The following is a 19,500-nucleotide window of genomic DNA, read 5'->3' on the forward strand; positions in this document are numbered from 1 at the left end:
CACAAGTGAGGGAGGCCAGGCTGGTCAGCACGGATGTCGTGAAGGTGCATCTCAGATGTGGAAGGTCAACATTTGCACAGTCCACATCAAGCCAAGGACCAAGGTGGAGAGTTGTTATCCTTGCGTCTGTCAGCCAACACCCTGAGAAGTGTCAGGAAGAAACGGACACGGGGAGAGCCAGATGCATGAAATGCTAAGCACCTGGACCAAAAACGCCATCTGCAGCGTGATGGACAGACACAAGGAAGGTCTCCAAGCTCCTAGTGGGCAGCAGCATTTTCTTGCGTGCCTCTCTGACCAGCTGAACACCTCCAGGATCCTTACTGGGCTGTCCCATTTGGATTCTGACACTGCTCCTGTACCTTATGCAAGCAGGACTGTTGTTCTCTGCCCTCCACGTACATATATGTAAATCTGCACATACAGGAATACACACACAATTTCACACACATACTCACACAAGGAAAAGTAATGTTAGAGTTGGTTGAAGACAAGCTATTTAAGACACGGGGTGGGGAAAATGCTCAGTTGTCATTCTTACACTCATGCAAACATAGTTATTATGATAGCATCCACATAGATGTGCATACGTGCACGTCTCACAATACACATGCTTTTATAGATGTGCAAGGGTGCCTGAGCGAGGTATAAACCCTAAAGGTACAGAACACACAAAGTAGCATAAAGGATGTTTATATGCTCCTAATACCCCCTGCTCTCCTCAAAACAAGAAAGATGGAAGAAATTAATACTTCTCGCTCGACACGCGAGTTCTGGCTTCAAGATCTTAGCAGAGGGGTGTTTTGCTGTTGTTATTCTTTTGTTTTCGTGTTTTTTGTTTTTGGATGAAGAGGGATTACACCCCTTCACCCCCCAGCCCCAAATGCTCCCAAAGGCAAACACAAGTATCTATGCTTCCTCTTGTTTGGATGACTGTTTAGAGTTGAAAAGGAGAGTCAGACCAGGACCCCAGGCACAAGAAAGACAGTTTTGACTTTTTTTTTCTTTTTCAGAGCTGAGGACTGAACCCAGGCCCTTGCGCTTGCTAGACAAGTGCTCTACCACCGAGCTAAATCCCTAACCCCAGAAAGACAGTTTTAATTAGCCAGGAAAAAGATAAGGTTGAATAAAAGGAAATAAGACTGATTCTATGGATGTAAAAATACATCTTTTGTAAAGGATGCAGATTTCAAAAAATCAAAAGGTGGTGGGTGCCATAGGAAAGGAGATAAACAAGAAAGTGGAGACTGCTGCTCTCAAGAACACGGAATCCGCATGGAGAGCTCCCAGAGGTGGGCTTTGACTTGGACGAGCATCAGGAGCACATAATCTCTGGGGAAGATTTAAGCACAGCACACATTTTTATTCAGTCTAGGACTCCAGCCATGGAATGGTGGCCCTATGGTCAGAGTGAGTCTCTTATCTCCCAGTTTTACCTCTCTAGAAACACACTCACATTCATTCAGGCAGTCTCCGACGATTAACCATCGCAGTGACCCTAACTCCCACTCGGGGAATTGGTCGATAGCCCTGTGAGTGGGTAGTATCCACAGAGCTAGAGTCATGGCAGAGGCAGCATGACATTAGGAAGCCCAGAATGGGAAACCTCTGCCATGCAATGAGCTGGAGGATGAGTGCGGCCTGGGGAAGAACAGAAGGAGCTACAGCCAGGAGTCGGAGAACGGAAGGGCGTCAGAAGTACTTAGGAAACTGCAAGGAGCTCCCAGAACACTGTTTCCAGGTCAATTTGATCTAACTGATGTAAAAATGAGGACAGCCTGGAAGCGGGGCGGGGTCCAGCTTGCATTTAATCACAAACACTTGGAAAATGGCAAAGTGATACTAAAACGGAGGCTGTCTTTCCCTGACTCTCTGTTTTTCCTCAGCAATTTGTAAAGAAACACAGAAGTCAGGCTCATCAAATTTGCAGATATCAAAGAGGGCTCAATGTAGCTTTGGAGTGCAGAAGTTGGGAATCACGTTTTTTTCTGTTTTGGGGCCCAAAGCAGTACATCTGAAATGAGGGAATTAGGAGGCATTTTTACACTCCAGTATAGTCAAAGCATTTCTTGCCTCTGTGTCTAATTCCAAGCACAATATTTTATGCAAGAAAAAAAAAAGAAAAAGAAAATAAACTGGGGTTAGTCCAAGAACGAGTTGTTGGTCCAGAGACTAAACCTTCCCAGGACTGGTGGGAAAATGTAAACACAGCCTCAATATCAAAGTCTATAGAGTAGGATGAACAGTAATTGATCATCTCCCTATGCTGCATTCCCGTGTTCACAGGAAGGCTCTGTCCACTGCAGGGAGACAACAGATATGGAACAGAGACATCCTGAGTACGAAGGGGAGATATTCCTACTTTGATATACAGAAGGAGAAAGAGAAGAACTGCTCCTCTGGTGGGCAAGAAATACAATCAGTGAGTAGAAGTTCCAGAAAATACATTCAAATTCAATAAAATGGTAATTTGCTAAACACATATCACTGTTCAAAATGAACTGGTTATCCTGTAGTCACAAGCGACAAGAAGAGACGGATGGCAGGGAGGCTGTAGATGGACTACTGAGCTCAGGGGAGGTGCCACACAAGAGCTTTAAGATTACCCTTCCCCTCTTTGATAAGCTGTGATGGACAAGAAATGAGCTGCTGTGCACAGGTATAAGGAAGATTTTTCAAAAAAAAAATTTTCATTTTAATAGGTTGATAACTGTTGTTTCCTATAATAATAGTACATCCAGTTGGGCGAGACTCAACATTTATTTACTATGCACGAAGGCTTTTTAAAAAAAAAAAAAAGAAAGAAAGTGACACACCAGACTAATAGACATGAACTGTAGCCATAAATTTCTCCAGCCCTCCCTCCCTGCGCCAGCCCCATGGCTGTGGCATTGCAGTCTGTGGCATCTTGTTGCTCCTTGGGTGGTGGGCTGGCATCTCCTTGACTCCACCCTTTTTCCTTCTTCCTCCTGTCTTCAGTTTCAATATCCTACCTCACCTTATCCTGCCTTGCCATAGGCCAATGCAGCTTTATTTATCAACCAATCAGAGCAACACATATTCACAGCATACAGAAAGACACCCCACAGCAATGAACACACACATTCTTCCTAGTTTTTTTTATTTCCAATTTCTTGTGTACAAGTGTGCCATCAAATACCCTCTATTTAAAATGGAATGTTGAGGGGACTGAGCAGAGTGCTCACCTAACACATGTGACTGCAGCACTTCAGACACTGGCCATGGAGGTGCATGCCTACCATCCTGGCCTATGGAAAGTGGGGACAGGCCGATCAGAAGATGAAGGTTGTCATAGTGAGTTCAAGGCTAGCCTAGGCTACCTAAGACCTTATCTAACAAAATTTTAAAAAAAAAGTTGTAACTGGGAGTGTAGCTAAGTCAAAGGATGGCTGCTTAACATGCAAGGGCCCCGAGTTGGAGTCTCCAGCACCAAAAGTAAAAGAAGACAAGAAATGCTATTTTATTGTCTTATTATGTGTTGAACATTCACATGGACTGCTGTTGTTTGGGTAGAGCTATCATGTATTCAATATCCAAAAATCCCAAGGACATCTTTTTGGTCATACGACTTTACTCCAATATTTAAGTTGATATTTCATTTTTGTTTACATTCAAACTTATTTTTGGTTATATTGTGATCCATGGAAGTCATACTGCACTATTTATGACTGTGGATCTCATAAAACAACAAGTTTTCACAGTTGCATTCTAAATATTTTATTGACATTAAAATGACAGTATGTGTGTGCCTGTAATAAAAATATAACTGCCATTATAGGTACTCAGTACATATATTTTGCATAACTTAGTAAATACACAGTTAAATTGCGTATCTCTTTATATGTTGACTCAAGGGCAATGACGTAAGATGATTTATAGGTTGGAATTTGCATTTGTTGAGATAGGTTTCAATTTCCCTTTTCTGAGGAAACATCCCTAAACTGAGGTTTGGGAACATATATATTCTTTGTAGTCCATACGCCCACATGATTTCATATTAAGGTGTGCATGTAAAATACCTCTCACAAGCCCCTATCTTTGAATAATTGGTCCCCATTTGGGGGCGGGGAGGGGGTGTGGAGCCTTTAGGAAGGATGATCTAGCTAAAGGAAGTAGGTCACTGATGTGTGTGCCGGGTGGGGTAGCTATAGGCATGCTCACTTCCATTTCCTGGTCTACATTAAGAAGAACAAGCCATCTGTGCCATGAACGTGCCCTCATCTGCCATGATGGACTGTATCTCTTAGATGATCTTCCCTTCAGTTGTCCATACCAGGTATCCCATGACACCAATGAGAAAGGAATCTAACACTGACCATCAAGCAGAATCAGTATCAGCTGCCATTCATGGCCGGTGGCGCAGCTTGTCACATGAGTGAAATGGTTCGGGAATGGTTTTCCTTATATATTATACCTTCCATTGCCCCACTCAAGGTGCAGGGCAGGGAATAGTACTCTAGACCATCTATAAGCTTTGTAAATTCTACTTGGGACCTTAGTGGCTCTCAAAGCATAGAGGAGAAAATACCAAAGACTTGCCATGAGCCACCAGGCCACCTGCTTTGGCAGAACCCACTCTAGAGGCATCTGACACCACAGCCAGTCCTGTCTCAGGAGGCTTGATGCAAGGGTCCTGAGAACTTGAGTGCCAAGTCCTGCTATACACGGCATGAAGCATGTATCTCATGGGCAGCCTCAGCAACACTTAACATTGGCTTAAGTTTCCGGTGTTCCGGAACCCCAAAGTACTCCTTTTGTAGGGTGGTCCCAGGGCCCCAACTCCAGAAGTTAGAAAGCCAGCCCCCAGCCATCAATAAAAAGCACCAGGAGAGTTGGGAAGGCACGGTGCTTACATCAAGAGAAGTTTTAACAGCTCCTCTGACATCTGTACAGGGCAGTCCATCTGGACTGGAGCCTGCGGCCTGGGTGTTTACATAACTGAGTTCTTTGGAACGGGTTCCACTAGAATGCCATTGGCAGGGGCGTCTTGCTTTCACTGAGCTCTGCTGGCAGATTGCCCCTGCCATTCATCTTCAGGGAGGTTTCCACACTGGCCGCCTGCCCTGTGTAGCACCCTACCCTAGACCTGCTTCTGGGCTCCTGATTGAGTCTCAACACCTCTAAGGAGATGAAAGTTCCAGAGACGCCCCACTGTCACGAACCATCATTTAGCAGTGGGAGTGATGAACCAGGGTGGAGTAAAAAAAGAGAAATGGAGGGGGAGAGGAAAGGGGCCCATTAGTTCTCACTCCGAGGTCCCCGGGCTCCAGGTGGAATGGCTATGACTGGAAATACTTCAGGGCCGTCCACAGCAATTGTCACACCACACAGGGGTGCAGAAACTATGCAGGACACATAGCATTAGGGTGCCGTTCCAGAAATAAAGACATTACATTGTATCTGGTAGTCAAATCAAAATTTCTAATTGGACACCGAATGGTTTCTCAAAGCTTCCCGCAGGAGGCAATTATGATGTGGATGACACACAGAAAAGAGTTACCTATTGTTTGGGCCCTTTCCATGCAAGGAGAGACAAGGGATAGAGTCTGTCCCCAGGTCAGAGCTGTTTAAACAGACTGTCCCCTGTTTAAAACATGACAGGCTTTCTTTGCTGCCTTTTGATTTAAAATAGTTTACCGTGTATGCCACTCCGAGCCCTTGGACATCCAAACACACTGAGTTCATGAAAAAGACCCGGACAAGGGGCTGGAATTGGACAGTGATATCAGGAGGGCCAGAATTTCCAGGCAGGACAAACATGGGCGGCAGGACAGTGACTACAGTCTCACATATTTCCTAGTGCCTAGTGTGGAAACACAAAACATTAAAACACAAAAGATTCTCCACTAAGACGACTGGTTAGGGGACAGGAGGGGCGGGAGAGAAGACAAGAGAAGGTGATGGATGGATGGATATAACACAAACATAGTGCAATGATACATATGTATAAAGATGCCACAAGGAAACCCATTAGTTTGTATGCTAACCAAAAGTAATAAATAAAAAGAGAAAAATTAGCCGGGCGGTGGTGGCGCACGCCTTTAATCCCAGCACTCGGGAGGCAGAGCCAGGCGGATCTCTGTGAGTTCGAGGCCAGCCTGGGCTACCAAGTGAGTTCCAGGAAAAGGCGCAAAGCTACACAGAGAAACCCTGTCTCGAAAAACCAAAAAAAAAAAAAAAAAAAAAAAAAAAAAAGAGAAAAATTAACTGATTAGAAGTATGAAGCTGAGATTCTCTCTCTCTCTCTCTCTCTCTCTCTCTCTCTCTCTCTCTCTCTCTGTGTGTGTGTGTGTGTGTCTTATACATGCACCTGCCATGGTGCCTTTGTGGATGTCAGAGGACTGCGGGTGTGAGTCAGTTTTCTCCTTCCATCACATGGCTCCGAGGGATCAAACTTAGCTTCTCAGGCTTGGCAGCAAGTACCTTTACCCACTGTGCGATCTCACTGGTCCTGAAGCTGCAGTTCTTGGTGGTGATAATGGTTTCATGAGCACATGCCAAAATTTTCCATAGTGAGTAGTTCCAGTTCAGCCTGCACTACACAGTGACACCTTGTCTGAAAAAAACATATGCACCTCACTTCCAACAGTATACTTTAAATTTGTACAGTATACAAGTCAATGGTACATCAACAAATCCAGAAGACTTGAGAGTTAGAGACAGCCCTTTTGCATATCAAAAAGAGACCAAGTGAAAGGTGGCGCTTAATTTATGCTATGGCACATCTCAACAGAATGCTATGGCACATCTCAATAGGATGCTATGGCACATCTCAATAGGATGCTATGGCACATCTCAATAGGATGCTATGGCACATCTCAACAGGATGCTATGGCACATCTCAACAGAACGCTATGGCATATCTCAACAGAACGCTATGGCACATCTCAACAGAATGCTATGGCACATCTCAACAGGATGCTATGGCACATCTCAATAGGATGCTATGGCACATCTCAATAGGATGCTATGGCACATCTCAATAGGATGCTATGGCACATCTCAACAGGATGCTATGGCACATCTCAACAGAACGCTATGGCATATCTCAACAGAACGCTATGGCACATCTCAACAGGACGCTATGGCACATCTCAACAGGATGCTATGGCCTTTGGAAAATTAACTTGTTTTTCAAATAATATACTTTCCCCCCAAACACTGTCATATTCAGGAGAATTGAGCTGTTGAGCTAACTAGTATGCACTCCTTCTCTCTCTTCTTTAGACAAGACCTTACTATGTAGCCCAGAGCAGCCTGTAACTCTTTAATGTAGCCCAGGCTGACTTTGAACTCACAGCCTCCCCTGCCTCCACTTCCCAAATGCTAGCTGGTGATTTTCTTTATGTGTGTGTTTTCACCACCATGCTTTAACATTATCTAAACATGTATAAAGCCTAGCTTAGCATGTCCAGCTGGGTTATTCCTTGACCCAGGCATCATAGAATCACACATAAAACCACTCCTTCAGCATATTAAATGGCATAAGCTTTGCAGGTCCCAAGTGGAAACCTGGGTCTAGGGCCTCCCTATACCATGCCTTTCCTCACAGAAAACAACTCCGTCTTCCTCATCTGTTCTCTGTTCTTGAACTCCCAAAGCTTGGACTCACTCGTTTCTCCCAGTCATGATGTCACCCAGGACCTGGGCATTATTGATCATTCTGTCCCTCACCTGGGGAACCTTTGCTCAAAGCTGCACCTTTGCTTCTATTCTCCACCTTCAGTCTCCCCCAGGAATGCAAAACCATCCCTCTGCAGCCCCTTAGTGGGACCAGTGGTGTCCTCCAGTGCGGGAGTTTTCCATGCCCATGTGACTTCCACTGCCCTTCATTTGCTCTCCTCTGCCACACTCAGACCCTTACAGTTCCCTGAGGTCCCACTGCTGCCTCCATTGAACCCAGGGACTCACCATGCTGGGAAAGAGCTCTGCCATCTTCCAGCCCCAACCCTTTTGTTAATTGCAATGTAAGGGTTTGGAAGAAGGCTTAGTTACGTTGACTTGATGTTGACCTTAGGCCTCTATAGAAACATGCATGCATGTGCAATGCATAGCTCCCCCGCCACACATGCACACACACACAATGTATGCATATCCACATACACACATGTGTACACTACACATATAAGATAAAATAAAATGATAATAAAGTAAAATTCACATTTCTCTTCAACTGCTTTATCTGTCTCCACGATGGTTGCCACCCTCAGCATCCTATATAATGTGTTCATTGATTATGTTTGTTGCCTGCCTCTTCCTCTTCTTTGGTCACAAGCTGCCCCAGGGCAAATGTGTTCTCCCTAACACCCTGCTAAAATATAGCAGGTCTGTGCTGGGTAGCTGGCTGAATACAAAGGTGCAAGCCTTTGTGGGGCTCGGGGCTTTCTGCCATCCTTCCAGGTGTATAAGGCTATTCCTTTCATTGAAAGGGTTATAGGTACCACACCAACCTAATGCACAGCCCTCTGACAGAGCAGCATGTGGAGAAGGGCATGATGCGCGGCAGGGAAGGGAGCTGACTATTGTGTTAGACACTGAGCCTGGGGAGGAAAAAAAAAATGAAGATTTAAAACAAACAAGTAAAGAAATGGGAATCCACATTGTGAGGTCTTATTTACTTTTGAGCACTTTAACAAATGCCAAGAATAGCAGTGGGTGCTGCAGAATCAACAATAAGACAGATCTGATCCCTGCCTTAAAAAGCTGTGGGTGGGTGCTGGCCAGATGGCTCAGCCGGTAGAGGCAGTTACCAGCCTGAGCTGGGTCCTCAGAACGGGCATGGTGGAGAGAACAGACTCAGGCAGGTTCCCCTCTGACCCTCACAGAAGTGTGGCGGCACATGGGTACCACCCTCCCCCAAGAAAACAAATCATTTAAGTGCAGAAAAACAAAAGCCCCAGGGGGGAGACACATGCAGCCTGGCCATGGAAACTTCAGAGATTAGGCTGGGGCGCCATGTCCCAGGGCAACGCTTTAGTAGAGAAAGGGAGGGGGATCTTAAACTCTTTCCACTCAGGACTCATTTTGCCCCCAAAAAAATTCTACATGGCCCTGGGCATGTACACACACACACACACACACACACACACACACACACACACACCTCACACACAAAGTTTACTGATAATAAATAGAAAATTTATTTTTAAACAATTCTGTGGTATACATATAATTTTACCATCTATTACAGACAACAGCATTTGCATACTAATGAGCTGGATGTGCTTGTTTATTTTTATATATCAGTTAAATTCATAGACAAACAGTTAAATTCTGGCTGAATATTTGATGCTGTAGGGACAGAGCATCTTCGGCGTTTTTAGAGTTGATAGATCTTTTGAACTTATAATTGTCAGTGCTGAGAACACCACTTCACATAAATACGCAATACAGAATAGCAGAGGATATGTTTAGGGTCATTTCAGAAACTGCTGGAAATTCTATCCTTATCCCCACTCCTGATTCATGCAACAACCTTGCATCTGAGCTAAGGTGTTCTGGAAGCCTTGGTTGGCAGTGTGTAATGTGATGGGGGCGTGCCCAGTACAAAGTGCTCTTATGGGTCTAGAGTGAAGGCTGTGGTGACCCTGCATGATGTAACATAGATGAGCACTGTCAGAAACACCTCTTCATTAGGCATTTGATTTTCATTTAATCTCTGGCTGTACAGCATTCTGAAACCTCTTCTTAGTGCCAGAATTTCTGCAACACTACATTGATACATACATTCAAGAAACTGTGGGGGCTGACGGGACAGCACGACAGCTAAAGCCTGTGGCACACAAGCATTCAGAGACCTGAGTTCGAGCTGCAGCACCCATGGAAAAAGGTGGGCGTGGCCGTGCAGGCTTGCAGTTCCAGTGCTGGGGAAGAGGGGGAGAAAGAGCAGGGTCTCTGGGCTTCCTGGCCAGCCAACCTAAGCCCTATAGGTCAGGCCTAGAGCCTGTCTCAGAAAACAAGATGGATGGCTTCTGAGGAGTGACATCCAAAGATTGACCTCTGCCTCCATACCCATGTTCTTCCATGTGCTTGTGTACCTGTGCACAGACACACACACACACACACACACACACACACACACACACACACACACACACCTGTACACACAAAAGAAGCTATGACTTAGAGGAGGAGGTCTTACTGGAAGCTCCAGCTAAAGAGTGAGCAGTATGTTTCAGGCACAGAGTTAAGTCCAAGGTCAGAAGCAAGGCTGTGTGTGTGTGTGTGTGTGTGTGTGTGTGTGTGTGTGTGTGTGTAAGACAATGGGAGAAAGAAAATTTAAGAAATAAGAAGCTGCTAGACTGTGTGAAGGACCTTTTGTTCTGTGCTGAGGAGATTGGTCTATGGGGAGCTCGGGTGGAAAGGGGGTCAAGGAGAGGAGGAGAGGGTGTGTGTGAGTGTGAATGAGTGGGACTGGGACAGGAAAATGGTGACTAGATGGACTGTGATGTTTTTATAATGACTCAGGGGAGAGGGGGTCCTGAGACAAGACTGTGGGAGCAGACACCTTGCTTGGAGAGATTGGGCTGACAAACAGAGGATCGGGGTGTTGGAATTAATAAATGTAAGAGGCTCAGTAGAGGGAGTCCAGACTGTGCAACCAAGAGGAAGTGGGGAGACAGACTGGTGAGTCAGCCATCACAGGACAATGATTTTAAAGCCTCAGGAGGAAGAGGAAGAGGAGTAATCAGAAAACCACAGGTGGGGCTCCCAGGAACAAAGAGAACGGCAGCTGAGATCTGTTGAACTCTGGAACGCCATCCAAGGGTGGTGGGGAAGAGAACATGGGGAATTGACAAGCTGCGACACCCAGAAGCAGCCATGAGCAAGCTGGTGTGACAGACAAATGACCCCATGTAAGAGGATCCGATGGGAAGGCCAGGCTGGTGGCATCTTCCCTTCCAGCCATCCCTGCAGACCACAGGACCTTGGGCACATCCATCCTACTTTTCCTACAAATAAGCAGCTCACATGCAGCCATTTTTTTCCTATGGCGAATATAAAACCCAAAGCCATCACAGCATGAAATCTACAACTCACCGAATTTTCCAGCCCACTTTTTGCTCCTCCTCTTGGAGTGTGGTTATTTCTATTGGCAACAAGAAAGGACCCTAGCTACACGAGAAACAAAGGACTGTGTTTGGGGTATTATTCTCAGAATATTTGGCTATCTTTCCAAGTTGGAAGTTGTAGAACTCAGCATTAAAATAGTTTGGGATCTCTGTTGACCAAGCAAGCTACAGCCTTGGGAACAGGAAGGGAGACAAACCAAATTGTTTGGGGCTACAAAAACCGTATTTTCCACAATAAAGAAAGGCAGGAACTACACATAAATACCAGCTTACAATTTCTCCATGAAATGACAGACATGTTCCACCCTATCTAGGCAAAAAGATAGCCATAAGTTGTCCCTCAAATATAGCCTAGTTTTGGAAGCAAGCGGATAGAATGTTCTATAAATACTTCCCATTTGTGCATGTGTTTAACGCTTTTAGTCTGCTGTCTGTATGCATCGAGTTAATTGGTCACCAGAAAGCAGGGCACTGCTCACTCTGATTCATTCTACTTCACATTTACCCAGAAGGTTACGTGTGCAGATCGCTTTGTTAACTATTAGGAAAATTGGCATATTGAATGTTTATATTGCAGGGATACTATCCTAGGATCTTCAGTGTGACTGAGTGCTTTTGGCAATTCGGGGGTGGGGCGGGGCGGGGACGCTCCAAAAAGCATCCAGTATTCTCAGCTGTAAGATGGTTTCTGCTATTAACTCAATACCGTAACTGTTTATGTATTAAATGCTGAAGTGTTTTGTTTATTTACTTGTTTTGAGTGTGGGTGCACATGTGCCACATCATACACGTGGAGATCAAAGTCATTTCTGGTCCTTTACCACGGCTGGGGCGGGAGGACCAAACCCGGTTCTTCAGACTTGGCTGCAGATGCCCTCAGCCTCTGATTCATCTTGCAGGCCTATAACTGGACTTTTCCCTTTTGATGGTGAGTAGCTAACACTACTAGTTAATATAATCTTCACCATTTTCAATTTTACTCTACATTTTTTTTTCCAAGATAAAAGGTCTATGAGCTTTCTGATCATTTTTGAGAACTGAAGAATTTTATAAAGGTAAGGGGCTGCAACCCACCAGTCCAAAGCCCCAATCATTTTCTTCACTTCCTCTTTCCTTCATTTTAATGTGTCCTAATGTACTGAGACCCAGACACAGCCTCAGGCTCTTTCATTAGCTCCTTGTTATTCAGCCTCATGCCCCCATCACATCACTGGGCCCACTCTGTTAACTACCTCCTTATAAACCTTTCCCTCTTCCCAGTAACAATGATGGCTAGGGCTGTGTGTTTTCCTGCAGGGGCTCTTTCTGGAATGAGGGAGTGACTTCACAAACATCTCAGCTAACGCTTCTTCCTACTGAACTACTTTCTGGGACATTTCAGCATTGTAAGAGAAAATGTATGACTTATTTCTGTCTACATTTCTTCTTAGACCCCACATGTGTTCTAAATTTCTCCAAAGTTAGTATTGTTGAACCTTCCGAGGTCAAGAGGGTAGATCATAGACAAAATGTCTTGTTTAGAAATTCAATGTTTTCTTTCTTTCTTTATCTATTTATTTTAAGCATGGGAGAGAGGCACACACTCCGCATAGCATGCATGTGAAGGTCAGCAGACCCATGGGAGTTATTGCTCTCTTTTCAGTCTGAGTCCCAGGAATGGAGCTCAGGCTATCGGGATTGGCAGCAAGCACCTCTACCCACTGACCCATCTCTCCAAGCCCTACATTTCATATTCTAAAAGTCTTGCATACTTTCTGCCTCTTAGGTGCCTCGAGGATGTTAGCTCGTGTGCTTCTCTGAATGTGACTTTGCTTACTGAAGCTCAGAGAGATTGAGTAACTCATCACTGGTCTTACAGCTGAAAGGTGGAAGAGCTGGCTGGGATAACCAAACCTAGAGAAGAAGATGTCATGGTGTACAACATGCTTGTCATACCATGTTGCATCATGTACATACCCATCACAAGGCAGGGATGCTTGCCTTGGTGCAGCAGATAGGACCCTAGGGAGGCCCCTCAATGGCTGTGAACATCTCCTCCCTGGTAAAAATGACCTCTATACTTATTTCATTGATAAAGTGCCCCCTTGACAAAATGTTTAATGATCCTCCAAATCACATGCAGATAGACTTTGCAGGCGGCCCTGAGCCCGGGCTGCACCCGGCAGCCCTCACCCCCAGAGCTGTAGCTCTCTCTTCTGTCACCTTCTGCACATGTCTCCTCCCTCTTGCCAAGTCTTGCAGGCTACATCTGTGCCACCGGTCACTCTATAGTCCTTCTGTTACCAAACACTCCACGGACCCAATAAAAGGGGATTGAGAAGACAGAACACTGACGCACATTGTACTCAGCTCAGAGCCTGCTTCATGTCCTCACCACCTCCCCCTTTTCTGCTCGCTCTCTCTTTGAGCTACACAGAAATAAATATTGGATATTTATGGGGGGTCGTCAGAGGGAGCCAGGAAGTGGGCAAGCCAGGCCCGTGGTCCCCAGCTATTGGTAGGTGTGTAACTCAGATCCAGATGGCTCTCCACTACTTGTGTCCCCAGTTTGGACTCATCACTTTACAGGCATGTGGGGAGAGTGTAAATGTGCATTTTATAATTATGAATGGCACAGCCCGGAGATGCTCCCATTCTTATTTCCATTTGCCACCCTACAGCATCAATCTAACTCCCTATTACACACTATTTTTTTCCCCATGCATTTCTCACTCAGTAAAGAGAAAGAAAGGCCAGGGCATCAAAAGAACAGACAAATTCTGGTGGAAATGGTGGAGTAACAGGCATGAGGTGATGGGGGAAGGATTAGCTGATTCAAATAGGAAAATACTGTCTAAAAAAGTGCAGGATATATGCTATTCATGGTAGGCCGGCCTGTATCTGAAGAGAAACAGCGGAGGAGGAGTGGATGGGGTGGGATGGGGGAGGAACTGGGAAGAGGAGGGAGGGGAATCTTTGGGATGTAAAAAGAAAAGGAAACAAACAAACAAAAGAAGTGCAGTGGCTCATGCCTGGAAGCCTAGCACTTGGGAAGCTGAGGCAGGCGGGTTACAAGTTCAAGGTCACTCCAGGCTACATAGCAAACCCGAGGCCAATCTGGGTTATAGAATAAGACCCTGTTCCAAAAAACAAAAACACATTGTTTGAATGCTTGGTGTATTGCATTATAATAATGAGTCATGGATCTGAGTCTGGCGATACATTACTAACTGAGAAAGAAGGTCCATACCAGAGTGTAGACTAAGAGTAGGTTAGACCCAGGATGGTTTGACAAGCTGTGTTTTACTTCACCCCCTGGATCTTTCAGATCTCTAATGAAGCCTCTACAAATCATAGTTTCATGCTCTGCTTGCTCAACAAGGACCCATAAGGTGCCCATCAGCAGCGGTGGGTCAAATGCACTCAATGTTAAATGAACAAAAGGTATGCAGGAGGGGCTGTCCCTGTTTGGTAACAAACCTGAGTTCAATCCCAAAAGCCTGGCTATGTTTCAAAACCAAAAGCCTGGCAAGATGGCACGTGATGGTTTTTTATGGCGCTCTTGCCCCCAAGGAAAAGTCATGAAACACGACAGAATCCACTAACAAGAGTTTTATCAAGACAAAGAGAAAGGGATGGATGTGATCAGGCCTATGGAAGGACATGTGCGAGAAAGAGGGTGGGGGAACATGGGCCTGTCTTATAAAGGGCAGGAAGCACCTGTGCACACGGGCCTACGTGGCTATTCCACACATGCGCATGGATCAAGTGGTCACATCCACGTGATTACATGACCACATAGCCATGGGGCATGGGGCATGCAGGACATATGACCCGGAAATGACTAGGCGGAGATGACTAAGTGTCCGGCCAGGCATGCACGACCATGGGGGCATGGTTGGAATTCCTATCAGCATGCCCTTGTACTCCCAGGCCTGGGAAGACAGGGACACAAGGAGGATCCCTAAGGCTCGCTAACCAGCCCTAACTTAGCCTGTTTAGTGAGTTCCAGAGCGTTAAAATATCTTGTATCGAAAGGACAGTGAATGGCACCAGAGGAAGAATGACCTGAGGATGTCTTCTGGCCTACACATGCACCTGTGCCTACTCCCTCTGCCTCAACAGAGTATGCAAGAGCCATGCATTGGCAAATACATACTAAAACATAGGAGTAAGAAGGAGCATGCAGATATGTTCAGAGTTAAACCCAGACAGTATGGTGTACCCGCTAATGCTCTTGACCATGGCCAACAAATTTTTGTTCCTGTTGCATCATGAACACCTGGGGCGCCACCAGTTTCAATAAAATTCCAGAAAATACTACCTAGGAGAGAAATGGCACTTCCTTACAACTGGATCCTACACTAGACAGCTCTGATGTAGAATCAGCTTCCATGGGGAGATCACTCTTTCAGTCCAAGCTGTGACCACCCACTCATCTTTTTTATTTGTTTGGTGGTGATAAGGACACTGACTGAAGCAGGTCCCCCACATTCCTCTTACGACTTGTCATCAACCGTGACTTGTACTCCTAAACAGGTAAATGTTTCTTTGGAGAGTAGGATATCAAGTTTCTATCAATACCGTTAAGAATCAAAAAGACATATAGTCACGTGCACCCAGAATCCCGCCATTTGATAAACAGTTAACAAACAGCTCCGCTTAATTTCTGTAGAAAGGACCCTATAGTAGTCCTAGAACAAAGCTTCTGAAGATGGAGCTGACTGCATCTGAATCAGTCCTTGTCAAAGATAGATATGCTGAGCCTAGGGACAGAGAAAAGGGTGGCAGTGGAGGGAATTAAGGAACTCAAAGGAGTTTCGACAATCTGTGTTTATGCTGATTCAGAAAACTTCTTGTCCAAGAGAGCAGCGGAGCCACCTGACCTTTCTGTACAATAGTGATGCTGTAGCCCACAGCTGCCAGAGACACCGTACAGGCTCATAAGGTAAGCTGCTATTCTGGGGAAAACCAAAACGTTCTCAATGTGCTTCATTCTAATTGTGGCTAGAGATAAAAACACTCAAATCTCTTTCTTCCCAGCAAGCCGCTTCCTTCAGATTCTCTGGGACTCTATGATGTTGCCCACGGTAGAGAAGTTTCTAGAGCTCTTTACAGTTGATTCCTCCTCTTGCTGTTCTTGCTGCAGGCCTCTCTTTACAGAGTTTCCAGGACCTTCAGAGAGCAGTCCACAGCACAGACATGGGCAAGGTAGAGAAATGGCTGAGTCCTGAAGGAGAATCCTAGGGATGTCACAGGCAATGTAGACCTGAGTTATCTACGAGCCTAGCAAGTTAGGGAAGCTAGTCCCTCTTTTTCCCTTTAGTACAAGCAGAACAGAGTTTCTAGGATGTAGGCTGTATAGGCGCCGGATGACCATCATCTGCTGTCCTTCTATGGGGTACCAGAAATCATCTCCAACTGAGATGCTGGGATAGTCCCCAAGTAAACCTCAAGTGAGAGTTTCTAGCACAAGTTTGACTAATACATCTGATCATAACAAGAAGAAAGGAAGAAACAAAGACAGAAAGGAAAGGAATGAGGAAAGAAAAGGACTATCCAGACTAGCTGTGAAGGCCTACAATCCTAGCTACTCTGGCAGCTGAGGCAGGAGGATCACTAGTTCAGGGCCTGCTCGCCCTAAACAGAGTGAGTTCCAAGTAGCTCGGGCAACTTGGTAAGACCTTACTTCGAAATAAAAAAGTGAAAGGGAGTTGGATTTTAGTGGCTAGTTTCCCCAGAATCCCTGGGACTCTGTGATGCTGTTTAGTGTGCAAGAGGCCCTGGATTTAATCCCTAATACTAAAGGGAGAGAAGGGGTGGGGTAGGAGGGAAGGAGGGAGGGGGAGAGAGAAAGAAAGAGAGAGGCAAAGACAGACAGACAGACAGAGATGCTTAAAAAGTTGGTGATGAACTCAGACTTAGACTTTTTGATGCTGTGTATAGCATGTTTTATGATAACTTCCTAAGCTAGATAACTGTTAGCAGGCCTCTTTCTCAGTTCAACTTACAGAACTAGAATTTTCTCCAGAAGTTATATTGTTTCTTTATTTCAAGAGAGAGAGAGAGAGAGAGAGAGAGAGAGAGAGAGAGAGAGAGAGAGAAAAATTTACTTATGCAAAAAAAAAAAAACATTTAAGAGCAAAGCTGCAGCACTGTAATGTTTAAAGTGTAAATTTCTGGTCTCAGTCATCCAGAGCATATTAGTTTAAATGCAGAAAGGGTTTGTGTACACTTGTAAATGGTAAGAATGTGGTTTTCAGGATATCTGGGGAAAGATGTACATCAGCATAAACAATGGGAACACAAGTTCGATATTTAGGAAGCAAAGTTAGTCATGGTCTTTGGGGAGTCTAACATCCAGCCCACAGCTCCTTAAAGACAAAAGCCACCTGGCCCAGCCCCTCAGTAGATTTCCTGAAATTTCCAATTCTTCTCTTTCCCATCATAAAACAATGATAATGTTATTGCCCACAAACTAAGATTGACTCAAGAGACTTTTTCTTGACATCTACCTACCTACTACAAAGCTTTTCCCAAAGCTCCAGGACCCAGACAAGGCCTCATCTCTTATCTTTTCTTTGGCCTTGGGCTCTAACTTTCCTGGGACAATTAAATCACTACTGTACACATCTGGTATATAAATCTCCGGGATTAAGAAACCAGAAACTTGCTGAACCTCAAGGGGACTCAGTTTCCCCAATGGCAAAATCATACTAATGGCACTAGCCACCTGCTGGGCTACCAGGGGACTTGTCAACGATGTCTAAAATTACAAAGAGGCCCAGGGCCATAAAAAGAAGTCTTATTAATCAAATTAGTTCAAGACAAATACTAAAAAGAATACAGCAACACCAGAGGCAGCTCACAGTTGGTTAAAACCAAAAAGAGGGGAGAATTTTGTGATCTTCACGTCTACTAAAACCATTCCTCTTTAATCCAAGAAGAGCTTAACTTAAAAATAAATAAATAGGCCGGGTGGTGGTGGCACACGCCTTTAATCCCAGCACTCAGGAGGCAGAGGCAGGTGAATCTCTGTGAGTTCGAGGCCAGCCTGGTCTACAGAGTGAGATCCAGGACAGGCACCAAAACTACACAGAGAAACCCTGTCTCGAAAAAATAAAAAACAAACAAACAAACAAACAAACAAATAGGAGATTACCTCCACACACACAGCTTCCCACAGCAGATCTCTCTCCTTTGCCACTTCCTAGAGGCAACTTTATATTCCTCAACTACCTACAACCATACACCATTGAATTCAAAGCATGTCCAAATATTACCTCTAATTAAAGTAAATGGAAGCTATGTGACTTCTAAGAATAAAATGCAGTCTAATCTAATTGCCACAGGATCATCATTCCTGTTGTGCTTTGGACAAACTTCACAGGCAACAGAATGGATCACTCAGCCTGCAGAAGACAATGTACAAGTTGGCCCATTTCCTGACACTCGAGTTTGTAAGAGACAAGTAACACTTAAGAGAATTAAAACCAGATTTCTGCTGATCTAAGGCTCTGATTTTCAGGGACCCAGAGTTTATGAATGAGTTTGATGCAATTTAAAGATCAGAAACGAAACAATGAAACGTGTCCCCCTGCATACAACACTGGGCCCTCAGCACTCTGTTGCATGCTTTGATGCTGGCATGCATATCCTAGTTCATGAAATCTAAGGGACACAGCTTTGCAGCCAGCTCTAAAGGTACTTTCCTCAGAGTCAGTGGTGGCTGCCTTGCATGAACTCAGCAGTTTGTCCTGGGTTTTCTGACTGGTGTTTTCCCACACATCAATCAAAAGGTTTGGAAAAGATGAGGCTTAGCCGGTGCTGAGGTGGGGGTAGAGGCAGCTCAAAACCATCCCGCAGTTAAATGCACTCATCCATCCAAAAATTGAACAGGGACCATCCTATATTTAGAAATGTGCCTGTCTAGGTTTTCTGAGCATCCCTCTCATCAGATTCGGGGAGGATTCCAACTGAAAGGAGCCAGGAGCAGCAGCGGCAGCCTCTGTTGGGATGTTCCATTCATAGGGGAGGCAGCGCCTGGTCCATTCATGGTGGGGTCAGGGAGTTCTTTTCCCGGCATTGGATCTCAGCTCTCAGCAAGCTGCGCTTCCCAGAGAGCTGGCACAGCTGCATCATTCAAAATGAGGATGTCTATTAAGGAGCCACCGTTGGAGCTATTATTAGAGCAGCCATCCCTTGGAAATTTAGCAAAATTTGTCTGAATTGACTGAGCAGTTACTCTCCTAACAAGCAAGGGACCAGAGAAAGGCAGCGAGTTGCTGGTTACACACAGGCAGCCCCCACGCCTTTCAAAGAGCAGCGCGCTGGGGAGACCTTTCTAAATCCAGTGGGCACCAACATCTGGGCAGCTGCCTGCAGTACAAACGCACCTCATTTAATCATTTTTAAAGAAGCAGGTACT

The 19,500-nt window shown here is 45.2% G+C and overlaps 1 protein-coding gene across 7 annotated transcripts in view; it reads right to left on the reverse strand.

The window, feature by feature from the left end:
- Positions 1-19,500, reverse strand: part of Frmd4a (FERM domain containing 4A) — a 611,671-nt gene that overhangs the window by 195,699 nt on the left and 396,472 nt on the right. The window lies entirely within an intron of this gene.

Source organism: Peromyscus californicus, unplaced genomic scaffold, assembly GCF_007827085.1.
Source record: "Peromyscus californicus insignis strain IS unplaced genomic scaffold, ASM782708v3 Scaffold_8__1_contigs__length_139910024, whole genome shotgun sequence".
NCBI classification, from domain to species: domain Eukaryota; kingdom Metazoa; phylum Chordata; class Mammalia; order Rodentia; family Cricetidae; genus Peromyscus; species Peromyscus californicus.